This window comes from Cynocephalus volans, chromosome 1 (assembly GCF_027409185.1).
Source record: "Cynocephalus volans isolate mCynVol1 chromosome 1, mCynVol1.pri, whole genome shotgun sequence".
Lineage (NCBI taxonomy): Eukaryota > Metazoa > Chordata > Mammalia > Dermoptera > Cynocephalidae > Cynocephalus > Cynocephalus volans.
Genome location: NC_084460.1, coordinates 259,408,116 through 259,425,183, shown reverse-complemented (window position 1 = coordinate 259,425,183; position 17,068 = coordinate 259,408,116). Strand labels below are relative to the sequence as shown.

The following is a 17,068-nucleotide window of genomic DNA, read 5'->3' as shown; positions in this document are numbered from 1 at the left end:
ATAAGTAGATTGGGATGAAAAGCACTAAGAGATTTCTCAGTTCTGGAAGTCAGTGTCAGAAATAAGGCTATTTTGATTTAATTCACCAGTCTTTCTTTTTTTCTTTTTAAAAAATTTTTATTTAATCATTATTGATTATGCATATTTTGGGCGTTCAGCATTGACATTTGTTGATCAAATCAATATTACAAGCATATACCTTGTTGCAAATCATACTTATTATTTATGCCCTTTGTCCAATCTCTCTCCATCCCCCCCCTCTCTCCTTCCTCCCCCCGCTAATTACCCTAGATTTCTTCTCTCCTTCTGAAAGAGTAATGGTTACACTGTTGATTTGTTGCCTGGCTGATCTGTCCGATGCTGAGAGGTATGTTCAAGTCCCCCAATATTATCATAGGGCAGATGCTTCTTCTGTCACTGTGGAATGAGCTTGTGGAGAGAGACATCCTCTTCTTTTCTTTGGTCACTGCTGGTGACTCTCCTTGTGTTAATGCACTTCAATGACTGGCAGACCATCTGCACGGTGGTTGTGGCATCTGGTTGCTTTCACGGCAGCCATGGTTATTGTGGTGGACACGGTGGGCCACCCACATGGAGGTGATGTTTTTGGCATGCTCCTTACCCAGTTGGTGGTGGCACAGGTGGTGTGCCTTGTTGTGGGAGGAGAGTCTGGTCGCTGACTCCATACTTCAGGACCCCGGGTAGGCTCCTGTGGTGCTGGCAGTGTGCCTGTTGTGGGAGGAGGGTCCAGTCCCTGGCTTCATGCCTAAACTCACCATTATTTCTGATTGGAATTTAAGAAACAGAAAGATAGTAGGGTAAAAAAATGGAGAAATACCTTTGTTAATCCCTCCTTTATTGATTAATCGATTGGTTGATTGATTGATTATTTATCCATCAGGCATTATCATTTATTCTGTAAACAGCTCTAAGAAGGAAACTTTTTTCATATACAAATATCTAATGGATATCTATCTCATAATGTGTCAGAGTTCTGTTCCCTTTTACTCCTTATTGAGTTCTTGTTTCTCTGTTCCTAAGCATCATTTAGTTGCTCCATTTTACAAAACCCAAAACCTCTTTTTCCATAAAATAGGCCTTTTCTGTCAATCCATCATTTGTTTCCAGATCAACAGCATAACACAGAAAAAGTGTGCCACCACAGTTTCAAACACAGTAAGATCTATGTGCTAATAAGTGGGCAAATGAAAGCTACCAATAGCAGAGGAAATGCCCACACCTGGAGTGCACAGTTGTAGTTAAATGCCATCAGTCCTCCAAGAACAGTAACACATAGCAATAACACCTTTCTAGAAAAATTACAAGACTTCCAAAGCAGTTGACAGATGTAAAATGACTTGAATTCTTGGATAAGGTTTTCAGTGCATCTTCTGCTGATGTACAAAAATCTGTCTTATTAATGGCAGATGTAGCCTGTGCATTCTGGTTGAAATGGTGCAGGCCTTTGTCAGGACAACATAATCAGTAGAAGCAGTATCAAAACACACATCTTGACCATGCACCATGCTTGTTTCTCAGGGTGTTATAAATATACATGAGAATGATTTTTGGAATTCTCACCACAATGATTAAAAATGACACTTTTATGACTGTTCCTTGATAGTAGCAGAAAAAAAATGGCAAAAGAGGAAATGATTGTATGATCCTTTTTATTTTTGTTAAAATAACAAGTAAATATTACCCCAGCTATAGATATTTGCTGACACAAAAGGATGAGTTTGCTGGTCCAGATGAGGCCATTTACATGGTATCACCCCATACACTGAATGTCTGGAAGAGGATTATATTCCATTTGGCTGTCATTTGATAACCTGGTCAGCTCCTGAAGTTTCCAGGCTCAGCGGCAGAGCTACCAGGAGGACACAAAAGATAATGTGGGTGATGAATGTTCACAGCAGCTAGAACAGCAGGAAAGGAGAGCAGATGCCTTTATTTGTGACTTAGAAAAGTTCAACTGCCAATTTTGTTCTCTTTCTGAGGAAAAAAATCAAGATGAGCAGAATTGCGTGGTAATCGTAGATACAACAGCAAACCCCAGCAAACACTTTATATTTTCCATTCTGTGTCTAATTCTATGCTGAGGTCGCTAGTATAGTTGCAATGCTGCCATCATAAGATACTGCAGACAAACAACTATCTCAAAATAACATTTCATGCAATGAAAATGTGAGTCCAATAGTCGTGATGGATTGGGAGGTAAGCATCATGACCAAAAACAAGGCTGGATGTTTTGATACACATGGTCATTATTCCAGTATCTGGGAGTCAAAGCATCTTATTTAGGTCATTTGAAGACATTGCCAATCTAATTTGAGTATATATAGAACAAGGATTGTGTTTCTTCCTGCCATTATTCCATTAAACCGATGCAAACATGGAATAAAACCCAGGTGTTTGAGGTATGCAGGAGTTAAACAAAGAAAATGACTTACACAGTTGTTTGCAAAGAGATGGACCTCTTCCAGGGGATGCAGAAGATAGTGGGATGGAGGCTCGCATCTTTGATATCAAAGTTGGAGGAATTACTAAAGAACACCTCTGTTTTTTTTAGTTATGTCCTAACTTACGATAAAAGGGGCCCTTTCCACTGGGAAATTCTTGCCGCACATGTTGCCAAAGCTGTTGTAGCTGAACGAGTTTTCCAGCAGGTCGAGCCCCTGCTAAAGTAGCCCACGGTGGACATCAAACCAGTCCCAAAGGGAAAGAACAAGAATGACCATGTTGTATCTGTGCATTTTCCATAAATTTGGAGTCACCACTCTCTTTTCCTGGGACTTGTCTCTGCAGAAGCTGGGTACTTGAAGCCACCTTTTCCTGCACCATGCAGAGATGCAACACTCCGACCTGGCAAGCCCAGGGCCAGGCAGCCCTGGATATTTATCTTTATTATCTAAGATATAAAACCCAAATTCTGGTTTTATAAATAGTGTTTCTCTTGATTAATTGATAAGCTTCATACAAAATTACATTCAATATATATTTAGATTACATATCTTGACCCTTATATCTTAGTGTCTTAGTTCAGGCTGCTGTGATAGAATACCATAGAATGGGTGGCTTAAACAACCGATATTTATTTTTCACAGTTCTTGTGCTCATTTTGGCAGCACATATATTTTTCACAGTTCTGGAAGGTGCAAGTCTGAAATCTGGGTACGAGCATGTTTGGCTTCTTGGTGAGGGTCTAACTCCTGGTTCACAGACAGCTGCCTTCTCCCTGTATTCTCATATGGTGGAAAGAGAGACCTCCACTCTCTTTCTTTTCTTATAAGAATACTAATCCCATCACGTGGCTCCACTCTCATAAATAACTGAACCTAATTTCCTCCCAAAGGCTCCATCTCTTAATACCATCCCATGAAGTGGAAGTTAGGGCTCCTACACATGAATTTTGAAGAGGACACAAACATGCAGTCCATGACACTTATTAAATAAAGTTATTTTAACTCCTCTCCCCTCCCAAGTAAAATATTTTCAGGAGAGACAGAAAAACAAAGGAGATGGGAAAGTATCATTAAGGTAAACAGGGGGGAACAAATGACAAAATAAAGAAAGAAACATAAAAATAAAAATACTTTTCATTTTTTTAAACTGTTTGAAAATTTTTCCAATATTTAAAAATAAAAGCCTTTATATATAGCTCCAAGGTGATGTTGCAAATCTGTTGATATGTTAAGAAAGAAAATACTTATTTTTGCTCTCATTATTTTGAAGTTGAAAATGGTCTCTGGAAAATGGTCTCTTCTCTGTAATTATATCTAATATTTCTTTCAAATACCAATAGTTACAACTGGAATAGTTGATAGCTACATAGAGGTAAATGTTTATTGCTATCATGATTTGATGGTTTTCAAGATAAGCAGGGAAACATCTGCAAATACTCAAATTGGTTAAAATACCTTTCTAATTTTTTTTTCCTCAAATGTATTTATGCTATCTTGAGGGAAATTAGTAGGAGACACGTGTCTGTATTAACTATCAATGTATCTCCATTTGCACACTACATAGCTTCCTGTCCTTTTTCTAAATTTAAGTTTGGAGGGATCAAAATGGTTGGAGTGGTGTTGGGGTGGGGCAAGAAGACTTTTGAAATGAGTATTTCTGTGAAAGGTAAGGCAATACTCACCTTAATAAAATTCTAGTGAGTTAAACAAGTATGATGACCTTGTCTATATAAGACTTATAAGCAGAATCAGTAAAGTTAAAACTGAATGTTAAGATTTCTTCCAATTTTCTGACTGTAAGAAGCAGAAAAGAATAGCCCAGGCAACAGTCTCTTCATGGAGATTGCTAAAATGATTGATTTTATAATACAGTTTTCTATATTATAAAAAATAGATCTTGCTTGCCACATACCAAAAATGCTCAAGATTTCTTTTTTAAGCCACCGAAACTTTATATTACAATATTACTATATTATTACTTTGTAGTTTACAATAGTATCTAAAACATTTTTCCCTAGTATTAGGAGATTGTATATTTTAGCTTAAAAATACTTTGTTTTTATTCATTCTAAATAAAATTTACCACGTATTTAAATTTATGCATCTACTCGTATATGTGTGTATGTATATGTGTGTGTATATGTATGTATGAATGTGTATATATACACACATATTTATATCTATAAAGGGAGCAGGTAAAAATGTGTAGTGCTTGAATATAAATGTTTAATATTTTGTCATTTAACCTTATTAAAAATCTACTGATGAGTTATTAAGTGCTTTTATTTTTGGATTTTAGAAGTTCTGGAGAAAGGAGAGAATGAAACATATTTAGCTCTTGAACATAAAAACTCAAAAAAATCTCTAAATATCTTGTCACATGCTCTAAAAGTAGCTTCCTTCCTCTTGTAAGTTAATCAGTACCTTTACTTGAAACCTAGTATTAGCAGTAATTCCCAGTGACAGACAAACTTTCATCTATACTGCCTTGTATGGGGTCTTGATTTCTATTAGAAACATCCTCAGGCACACTGGAAAATCTATTGAGGGATATGATATTATCTGATTTAAAAAAGGCGAAAGATTTATACGTTTTGAAGAGAAACAAAGAGTGATATTATCTGATTTAAGAATTTTACTACATTCAAGAGAACAATCATAAATATATTTTGCCACTGTCTTTTCCTTGTAATGGTGACACTGACACTATTATTGGATACAACGTTAGAAATATAAAATATTCTGATATATCTGTTTTTTTAAAGGAACTGTATAGATTTATGATTAATTCTCTCATAGAACTAAATTTCAACTAGTATATTTTGTAGTCCTATTTATATGTCAGTGGATTCACAAGCAAAATATAATCAGTTTCTATGAAACCATGTTGCTTTAATTTTTATTTTAGGTTTTGATACGTTTTTGAATAATTAATATATAGAAGTCACAAAATTTAATCAGAGAACTACAAGTTTTATTCAGCCTTAACATTTTCTTTTCCTTTCTTTTTCCCAGTACACTGCAACAGCCAGATCAGCTATCAATTTCTGAAACACTCTTTCCCTTAGGGATCAGATCTCTTAGCAAGCATGTCCAATCTGTCAGCAACTTGAACCTGTTGATATTAAAATCTATATTCCCCAGTTCATTGGTACTTCTTGAAACATCCTGTATGTGTGACCTTGCCCTGACATGTGTTATGTCACAAACACCAGCTCTCCTAAAACAATCTTGGGAGAAAGGTACTTAGGTGTGGGAAGTCCTATGGAAAACAAAAGCAGAGTCAGGCTTAACACTCTGCCCCAGTGCCTGTCAGCTACTCATTGTAAATGGTTGCCCCCCACTCTATTCTATTTTTCTTCAGAAAGAATCCCCAATTTCTGTCGGGATCTGTCCTGAAATGCTTAGTACATTTCAGGTTTGTCATATCGTTCCAAACAAAGGGAAGCAGTACACAAAAACTTACCACAGGATGCACCTGGTATTCATTTTTCAGCTCCCTACAGGCCAACAAGACAGAGCAATAGCTTCATGCTCATTTTGTATATAGATCTGGTAACTCCCTAAAGTGCCATACCTTTCCTGAGAAGAAGCTTGAGATTGCACATAAAGATGCTTCAGAAAATAGTATTGAACAGATCACTTACATTAACCCTCATATAGGTGTGGGTAAAACAACAAATAAGACAAGTTGTGCTTAAGGCTGTGTCAACTTGAATCACTGATAATAGAAAAATTAACATAAAATACAGAGAAATTACTTGGCTCTCTGTAATCAAGGAAGTTATGTACATTTTGAGAATTTGGATGTAGAAGATAGAAAAGATCTTACTAATTGATTCCAAAAATTTTAAATGAAGCTATATCTTGTTACGTGTTTCTCAAATTCCATCAGCTATATAGTAAACTTTTAGTTGAAACATTTCAGGAAATATAGACCTATATCATGGGTACATTTAAGTCAGATGTATTGTTCTCTTTTATAAATCACAAAATAAAAACTCGATTAAATTTATACTCTGATGCTCATTATTTCAGAAAAGCAAGCATATTTTTCAACACACTATTTTTTTCCCCAGAAGATAAAAATGGCTAAAACTTCATATTGAAGGACTAAGAAAGTTCCTAATTCAGATTTGTGTGTTTATTTTTTATGGGGGTGAAATTCACATAACACACAATTAACCATTTTGAAGTCTACAATTCAGTGGCATTTAGTGCATTTGCAATGTTGTGTAACCACCATCTCTCCCTAGTTCCAACACCTTTTCATCACTTCAGAACACCTCAGACCCATGAAGGAATCACTCCTCCTTCTTCCCTTCCCCACACCATGGCAACCACTAATCTTTCTCTATGGATTTACAGATAAGTGGATAAAGAAAATGTGGTATATGTATATACAGAGCTCTATGGGTTGGACTCTCCTGGATATTTCATATGAAAGGAATCACACAATATGTGACCTTTTCGGTCTGGCTTATTTTAGTTAGCATATTGTTTTACGTCCATGTCATATCATGCTTCAGTACTTCATTTTGTTTTATGGTGTAAAAATATTACATTGTATAGCAAATATGTATATAATGTACCAAAATTTGTCTTTTCATTCACTCATTGATGGGCATCAGGGATGTTTCTGCCTTTGGCTATTGAGAACAACGCTGTTCTAAACAATCATGTACAACTTTCCATGCAGGCGTAAGTCTTCATTTCTCTTGGATATATGCTTTGGAGAAGAATTGCTGGGGTGTATGGCATATGCTAATTCTATTTTTTACTACTTAGGAAACTGCCAAACAGTTTTCCACAGTGGCTCTATCATTTTACATTCCACTAGCAATGAATAAGGGTTCCTATTTCTTCAAGTCCTCACCTACACTTGTTATTTTTAGTATAGACATTCTAGTGGCTGTGAAGTGGTTACCTGGTGGTTTTGAAAGGTATTTCCTTAATTATCATTGATGCTGAACATCTTTTGAAGTGCTTACCTGGCATTTGTAAATTGTTTTTGGAGAAATATCTATTTAACTCCTTTGCCCAATAGATCTCTTGAACTTATTCTTCCTGTCTAACTGAATTTTGTGTTCTTTGGCCAACATCTCCCAAAGCCCGTCACACTCCATCTTCTGGTAACCATCCTTTTTTTTTTTACACTCCACGTATAAGTGAGATCATTCAGTATTCATCTTTCTGTGCCTGGCTTACTTCACTTAACCTAATATCCTCTAGAGCCATCTATATTGTCACAAATGACAGGATTTTCTTCTTTTTCAAAGCTGAATCTTATTCCATTGTAAGCATGTGTATATATACATGTATATATATAGCATATTTTCTTCATCTGTTCATCCATTAATGAGCACTTAGGTTGATTTCATATCTTGGCTATTGAAAATAATGATGCAACAACCAGGAGACTGCACACATCTCTGACGCATTGACTCCATATCCTTTGAATATACCTATGTTGGGAAAATAGAATAATTTAATCAGGTCCCCTCTCCTGCCCTTCCAGTTGGGGGTGGTGCAGCACATTCTTTGCAAGCAAATTGTGTGTAGGTGGGTGGAGTTAGTGTGTATGTGCGGTGCCGTGACCTTGGATGGCATCTGTCTGCCTCAGGCGTCCACCGCGTGCACACGTGTGGCCATGCTCTCAAACCTACAGCTCCAAGGGCCATTTTGCCAGTTACCTAGCTCATAGCCCTGCATGTGAGGGGTCTGGTGACACAGCCTGGCATGTAACGGGTCTGGGGACCCAGGCTGGTGTGTGAAGGGTTTGTGACCCAGTCTGGAAAATGGGCTTGAGGGGTCTGTGAGCTCCAGACCCAGCCCTAGTTCAACAATTGGCCCAGTTGGCGGGAGTACGGGTAAGTAAAAGAGCGTGACAACCTAGTAGTGGTATTGCTAGATTATATGGTAAAAATAAAGTATATGGTAGTTTTATTCTTATTTTTTTGAGGAACATCCATATTGTTTTCCAAAATGGTTGTACCAATTTACATTTGTACCAACAATGTACAAGGATTCCCTTTCTCCACATCCTCATCAACATTTTTTATATTTTATCTTTCTGATAATAGCCATTCTAACAGTTGTGATATAATTCATTGTGGTTTTAGTTTGCATTTCCCTGATGATTAGTGATGTTATGAACCTTTTTATACATAGGTTAGGACACTTTTATGTTTTCTTTTGAGAAATGCCTATTCAGGTCCTTGGCACATTTTAAAAATCAGGTTATTTCCTTACTATTAAGTTGTTTGCATTCCTTATATATTTTGGATATTAACTCTTTATCAGATGTATGGTTTGCAAATGTATTCAACAGTTCTGTAGGTTGTCTTTTCGCTCTATTGCTTATTTCCTTTGCCACACAGAAAGTTTTTAGTTTGATGTAATACCATTTGTCTATTTTTGCTTTTGTTGCCTGTTTCCTTTACCCATTTCAAAAGCTGAGATGATTACCCTTTTGCTGTTGAGTTGTAAGAGTTCTTTACACACTCTGGATTCTAACCTTTATGAGATATATGGTTTGCAAACACATTTTTCATTTTCTAGTTTGTCTTTTCACTTACTTAATAATTCCCTTTCATGTACAAAACTGCTTTTTCAAATATTTTACAAAATCTAATTTATCTATTTTTATTATTTTATTGTGTTAAAAGCAGTCAACATAAAATTCACCTTCCTAAATTTTAAGTGCACTATACATTATTGTTAAATGTAGGCACTATGTTAGATCTCTAGAACATATTCATTTTGTGTAACTGAAAACTATAACTGTTGAATAACAGCTCTGCATTTACTCCTTATCCCAGCTTCTTGCAACATCCTCTCCACTTATGAGTTTAGCTTTCTTGAGTTTAGCTATTCTAGATACTTCATACCAGTGGAATCATGTAGCTGCTGTGACTAATTTATCTCATTTAACACAATGTCCCCCAGGTTCTTCCATGCTGCCTCACATGGCAGTATCTTGTCCTTTTTAAGTCTGAATAACATTCCATTGTGAATATATACCACATTCTCTCTATGTATTTATCTGTCAATGAACATTTAGGCTGCCTTCTCATCTTGGCTGTTGTGAATAATGCTGCAATAAGTATGGGAGTGCAGATATCTCATCTTTTTTTCTTATGTTTCTAATGCTTTTTGTGTCAAATCTACAAATATATTGCCAAATCCAAGGTCATGAAAATTTACCTCTATGTTTTCTTCTATTGTTTTATGATATTAGCTCTGCTATTTATGCTGTTAATCCAGTTTGAGTTAATTTTTGTTTATGTGATGAGTTAAGGGTCCAACTTTATTCTTTTGCATGTGTGTGGTTGTATTATTCCTATTCTGTTACCTATAACAAAATACCTGGAACTGGGTAATTTATAAAGAAAACAAAATTTATTGCTTATTTTCTGAGGCTGGCTAGTTCAAAGTCCAGGAAACACAAGTGGTGATGGCCTTGGTGGTGGTGACAGTGATGGCCGAGTATCACATTGTGAAAATGGTGGAGCAGAGAGAGACCCTAACCTCCTATTCACACTCCTTTCAAAGCCCTCCAAGCCATGCCTGTGACCACCATTTTTAATCCATTCACTACTTCATGGTTCTACAATATAATCACGTCTTCAAGGACCCACCTCTTAATTAACCATAACAGGATTTCCTACCCTCGACTGTTACAGTGAAGATTTAGCTTTGGAGGGACATTTGACTCAAAGCAGTGGTGTAAGACCAATTATATTCCAATATTACATGCTAACTTAACATCTGATAATATAGGGAGGGCCTTGAATGGCTTAACTTCAAGTTCCACTCTCTACTCTGCTCTAGCAGTGAAGGTCTCTCATATAAACAACGCTTCGTATCAAACGCTTTGTGCCTAGCTCTTGTTTACCCTTGAGTAGTGGGTTTCAGTTCTTTGTCAGCCTATGGAATTATTCAGAAAATCAATTGCATCCTCCTGCAGGCACCAGGGAGCACCAGTCTCCTGTTACCACAAAGCCCGCCTCCCAAAGCACCTGCTTATTTACTTTGTTCCTGAGTGCAATTCCAGTATTACCTTGCATGACATGCAGTATCTTTCTCCCTTGGTTCTATGTATGTGCAACTAATAAACCAATGTCAATCTGCCAAGTTTTGTTTGATGTGTATTTTGCCATCCCCCAAACCCTAGGGTGGGAATCTGGGAATCCATCCCTCAAAAGTAGTTTGAGTAGAAAACAATTAATACAATCTGGTTTTCTAGTTGAGCACCCTTTGTTGAGAATAAGATTCTTTTCTCATTGAATAGTCTTTGTTGATATCAATTGACCATAGATATTTGGGTTTATTTCCAGATTCTCAGGTTTATTTAATTTTGTCTATATGTGTTTCTTTATGCCAATACCACACTGTTAGGATTAATATACCTCTGTACCACCTTTTGAAATCAGGAATTGTGAATCTTCCAACTTGTTTTTCTTTCTCATCTCGGCTACTTGAGGCCCCTTATAATTTCATGTGAATTTAAGGATCAAGTTTCCATTCTGCAAAAAAGGTCATTGGAATTTATTAGAGATTGCATTGAATCAGTAGCTTGCTTTGGGGAGTATTGCCATCTTAACAATATTGTCTTCCAATTCCATTACCATGAGATGTTTTTCCATTTAATTATGTCTTTAATTTTTTTCAGCCATGTTTTGCAATTTTCAGTGTACATGTTTTTCATCTCCTTGATTAAATTTGTTTTGCATTCCTGTGATAAATCCAACTGGATCATGGTGAATATCTTTTTAACGTACTGTTGGATTTCATTTGCCAGTATTGTGTTCAGGATTTTTGCATCTATATTCATAGGGGATATTGGTCTGTAATCTTCATTTCTAGTGATATCTGTGCCTAGCTTGCGTATCAGGGTAATGCTGGCTTCATAAAATTAGAATAGATTCTCTCCTCTTCTATTTTTTGGAAAAATTTGAGAAAGATTGATGTTAATTCTTTAAATCTTTTATAGAATTGAATAGTAAAGCCATCTGGTTCTGAATTTTTCTTTGTTGGGAAGTTTACTAATTCAATGTTTTTGCTTTTTATAGATTTTTGGAGATTTTCTATTTTCACCGAGATTTCTTCTGTGTCACTTTGCAGTTCAATGTGTTTCTAGGAATTTGTCCATTTTATTTAGATTATCTAATTTTTGATATATATTCATTGACAATACTTTTTAATATTTTAATTTCTATAAGGTCAAAAGGAATGTCCCCACTTTCATTTCTTATTTTAGTTATTTGCATCATCTTTCTTTTCTTCTTTGTTAGTCTAATTGAGGTTTATCAATTTTGTTGATCTTGCAAAAAGCCAACTTTTGCTTGTGTTGATTCTCTCTATTGTTATCTATTCTTTGTTTTGTTTATTTATACTCTAATATTTACTACTTTCTTCCTTTTGCTGGTTTTGAGTTTACTTTCTTAATTTTTATTTCTGCAAAGTATAAAGTCAGGTTTCTGACTTGAGGCTTTATTTTTATAATGCTGGAGTTTACAAACACAAATTTTTCTCTGAGTTCTGCTTGCACTGAATTCCATAGGTTTTGATAGTTCATGTTTTGTTTTAATTCATCTCAAAGTATTCTCTAATTTCTCTAGTAATTTTTGTTTGACCTATTGATCGTGTAAGATGTATTGTTTAATTTGCACATATTTGTAAATTTCTCAATTTTCCTTCTGTTATTAATTTTTACCTTCATTTCATTGCAGTTAAAGAAGGTATTTCATATAATTTAATCTTTTTAAAATTTATTGAAAATTGTTTTACACCATAACATGGTGCATCCTTGACAATGTCCCAAATACACTAGAGCAGCATGTAGGTTCTGCTGTTTTTTAATGGAGTGTTCTATACACGTCTGCTAGATCTAGTTGGTTTAAAGTATTGTTCAATTCAGATCTTGACCCTTAACCCTAACCCTAACTCTAACCTCTATTTGTTTATTGATCTTGATGTACTATGACCTGGGATTTGGGACCAAAGCTATATAAGTATTACTGGGCAAGAAGACCTAGTTAACAGTTTAGTAAAACATATTCTGTATAAAGACTCTCCAAACATGTAATAAAAATTAATAAATGTATATATATACTAGTATTAGCCTCTACTATGACCAAAATTTTTGGTCAAATTTTCTTCAACATGAATCAAAGTGTGTTTTTTACCTAATATGAATGCTGCTCTTCTAATATTTTTATTTGTTTATAATTGTCCATTTTTTTCAGGTTTAAATTATGTTTTGGGTCCTTATACTTGGCTTACAGAATCCTTCAACAAACCATATTCAAAAGCCCTTAAGTTGTAGTTCACAGTACCATTATTGTCTAGTTTCTGTGTTGTTACTTATCCTAGGAATAGGAATTGCCTTCTGTTTAGGGAGTCTGGACCCTATTAAAAAGAAATATTGTAAAGATCCAAATTCTTGGCACTGAGATACCTCTAGAAATCTAGTTCTTGCAATTCCCATATGCAAAATCAAAATAAAACAAAACAAAACCAGCTGCTTTGTTTGAATCCTGGTTTTGAGAGCCAAATATTTTTGGTACAGCTAGTAAAAAATAATTCTTTCATAATATTAAGTTTTTTCGTTTTTTTTCTATCTTGTCTCTCTTTTCATTAATGGACCTTTGTCATGTTAAATGTCTTTCATTTAATATAACTCAATCCTTATAAATAATCCTGATCGGAGAATGACCAAACCAAATAAAACAAAGAAAAAAAAATAAGAAAATGATTGCAATAATTATAATAGAAATGATGTTTACCCACTAAGTTCAGTTTTGCACATATAAAGCTGTGAATGCTTCACAATACGATCAGATTCTATAATAAGCGGATTACAAGAGCCAAATCAGAGCAAAACTGAAGAAATATTACATAGAATTAACCTGAAATTCTGGGACTGTGAAACATACCATTTGACTCTAATATATTCTGCATTCAATTCCATAGCATAAAATTTTAAGTATAAATTAATAACATTTATAGCTAATCTCAAGACACTATTGGTAAGAATAATTCTCTCTACCCCATTAATCCCTCCTTAAAAAAAGATCAAAAAGCATGTGTCAAGATTTTTTAGGTAAACATCATGACACATTAGGTGCAAAACACTGAAATTATTTTCAAAGATAAATATTACAATCATGTGTCCTCTATTGTTTAGTATGTGAAGTTTCATGTCCCCATCAAATAAGATAATTAAAATTATAGTTATTTATTATGGGTTAAATTGTGTCCAAAAATATGTTGAAGTCCTAACCTGTAGTTCACAGAATGTGACCTTATTTACAGATGGGGTCTTTACAGAGGAAATAAGTTAAATGAGTTTATGAAGGTGGCCTCTAATCCACTATGATGACATACTTATAAAAGGGGGAAATTTGGACACACAGAGAAATACAAATGGAGGAAAGAGACACAGGGAGAAAATGGCCATTTGCAAAGCTAGGAAGAGAGACCTGAAAGCAGATCTTTCCCTCACAATTGCTTTGAAGGAACCAAATTGGCCAACCTATTGATATCAGGCTTCTAGCCTCCAGAACTGGTAAAGGATAAATTTTTGTTGCTTAAGCCACCAGTTTCTGATTAGTTTGTTATGGCAGTCCTAGTAAACTAATGCAATAATTTAGAGAATAACCTAGAATGTTAAAGTCTGACGATAACTAAATTCAAGCTTAAAAATTCTTATTATTCAAACTAAGATAAACCAGTAGAATATACTATCATATTAATAGAAACCAATTTATATTATTATTTGTTTAATAAAAATTCCTCCACACATTTGTTATTTTATCCAAAGAGAGCAATTAACAAATTTTCCCATTTAAATAGGGAGAAAAAAATTAGCTTAACATTGATCATTTGATTTTTATTTTATAATTTGTACTTCCCTAGGATTTTTGCATTTTATTATACATGCATAATATTTTAATATTCTGTAAAATAGCAATCTACTTTAATTTTAATAATTTCCTTATTGGTAGCTATAATCTATTTCTTGTTTCTGAATTTATATCTCATATTTTCTCAAACAACTTGTCATGGGGTGTGTGTGCATGTGTATGTGTTTTAAGAAATACAGCTAACAATTTAGTTATTGTTAGACTTTAGAAATACATCTTTGCCTCAGTTCCCTCATTTGTAAAATAGAGTTATTGATAGAACCTACTTCATAGGGACCTTGTGATGGTTAAATAATTTAACATATGGAAAGAAACTAATAGCACCTAATAGCACATATTAAATATTATATAAGAACTTGTTATTATAATCATCATTTATCTATCCATCCATTTATTCCTTCATTCACTCATACATTTAATAAATATTTTTGAGAGTTAATAGTATACCAGACACAAATGAATAATATGAAGTCCAAATCTATACCTCTCCCTATTTTTAAAAAACATCTGTGATATAAAATGTGTTCTTTCCATATGTGTTTTGTATTCAATTTATTTTTTAAATGTTTATTCATTTTTATCCTTATGAAAACCATTCTCCTCTCCCTTACCTTAATAGGCAACAATTATACTGTGTTTAAAATACTTATGTCATTATTCTTTAAATATATATATTTTTGTTTAGGGTGCATATATTTTTAAATTTCTGTGATGCTATTGAACCCCATATTGCATTCTTTCTCACCATTTCATTCAGCAGCATGTTTTTGTGATCTTAACAGGTTACTATGTATCAAAACTATTGCTTCCAACTCCTTCACACTCTACCTAGTGCTTTCACCACTTACCTATTAGCTACCCAGCTTGTGGACACACAAATTATACCCAGCATCTTGCCACTGCAAATTATGCTAAGGTGAGCATCATTAAACATGGCCATTTTTGCACCTGTGCAAGTATTTTTTTAGGGATAGATTGACAAGCAAAATTGGTGGGCCATAGGGAATGCATGCTAATTAAATAGTGTCAGATTGCTTTCCTGAATGCCTGTGGCAGTTTACTATCCCACTAGCTGTGCACAAGGGTTTTTATCTCCCCACAGTCTTGGCAACACTTGACACTATTCAGCTTCTAAATTTTTGTCAACCTAATAGTTGTAAAGTGATCTCGTACTTGCTTTGATTTGCATTGCCCTGAATACCAATGAATTTTAACATGTTTTCAAATTTAGGGTTTGTTTGTTTGTTTTTTTAAATCTCAGTGTTTCTATGCATGTCTTTCCTATTTATTATTATTATTATTATTATTATTATTATTATTATTATGTAAAGAAGTTTGCTAGGGCTACCATAACAAAGTACTGTAGAATGAGTGGTTAAACCATAAAATTCATTTTCTCATAATTCTGGAGGCCTGAAGCTCTACATCAAAGTGTTGGCAGGGTTGGTTTCTTCTGAAACCTCTTTCCTTTACTTGTGGATGGTTGTCTTTTCTCTGTGTCTTCAAATGGTTTTCTCTCTGTCTGTGTCTGTTACTCATGTTCTCTTCTTATAAGGACACCAGTCATATGGTATTATGACTGTTAGGCCCCTGGAACTTGGTGAAGATGTCCCTTTCCAAAACAGGAGTAGGGCAAAGTGGAATGACTATAAACTGGTGTATGAAAAGTACTTCAAAAAGAATACAAGGTAGAGGGGAGGTGACCTTTGGTTTGAATGGAACTTCTCCCACACCTACAACAGAAATGGAGGAATCAAAAGCAGGCCTGAATATTCTGGAAGTACCAAGTGTGTGGTCTCCATATTTAGTAAGAAAGAAATGAGCTTACCTGTTACTGTCACTGTTACCCGGGGTTTAGAAGTGATGATAGGCGTGGCAGCAGGGATTGTGAGCCCCGGGCCTCATCAGTCACAGTCTTCAGCAGCTTGTCCCAGCAGGTCAGCGAGCTCCAAGCCATGCTCAGTAGGGGTTTTTGGAGGGACTGGAGCAGGTCCAGAGACCCTTTTTCTACAGTCAGCTCCTCAATGTCCCTCCTCACCACATGGGGGATAAGGTCCTGGTGGGGCCTCAGGTTTGGGCAGACACTTATCTAGTGCCCTTGGTTACTGCACTTGAAGCAGTTACCTTGGTTACTGCACTTGAGCATTGGGAGGCTTACCCTGAGCTTTGTCTTGAAGTGTTCGCAGTTTCTGATTTTCCCAGACAGCAGCAGCTAACAAGTGGCATTTGATTTGGTTATGTTTTAGTTTTTGAGTTTTAGGTTCCTCCTCTCTGTTTCAGGGTTGAGGTTGGTATATTATATTACAGCCTCGGTGAGGCAAGACATAAAAAGTTCAGGGCTTTCTTTAGGTTCCTGAGTAACTTCCTTGATTTTGTTATAAATGACTGTTTTTAAAGAAGCCTTTTTTATCCCTTTTATGAGACATGTGAGCCATGTGACCTCTCTTTTTCCTATCTGGAAATTCTAGTTGACAGTTCCAATTTGGGTCAGTTTGTGGGATGGCCGTGGGACCCAGAGGATGCTGAGTCAGATCCTGAGTGTGTATGGTGTCTGCATGGGCTTGGGCTGTAGTCCAGACTTGCTTCTACTCCTTCAGGTTTAAAGAGGAAGAGAGGATAACACAAATGTCACACCAAGTGAGATCATAGGATTGAATGAGATACTGATGTCCT

The 17,068-nt window shown here is 35.3% G+C and overlaps 1 pseudogene; it reads right to left on the bottom strand.

The window, feature by feature from the left end:
* Nucleotides 1-976: 976 nt before the first annotated feature.
* Nucleotides 977-16,352, bottom strand: LOC134369570 (choline transporter-like protein 3; annotated as a pseudogene).
* Between the last annotated feature and the right edge of the window lie 716 nt (nt 16,353-17,068).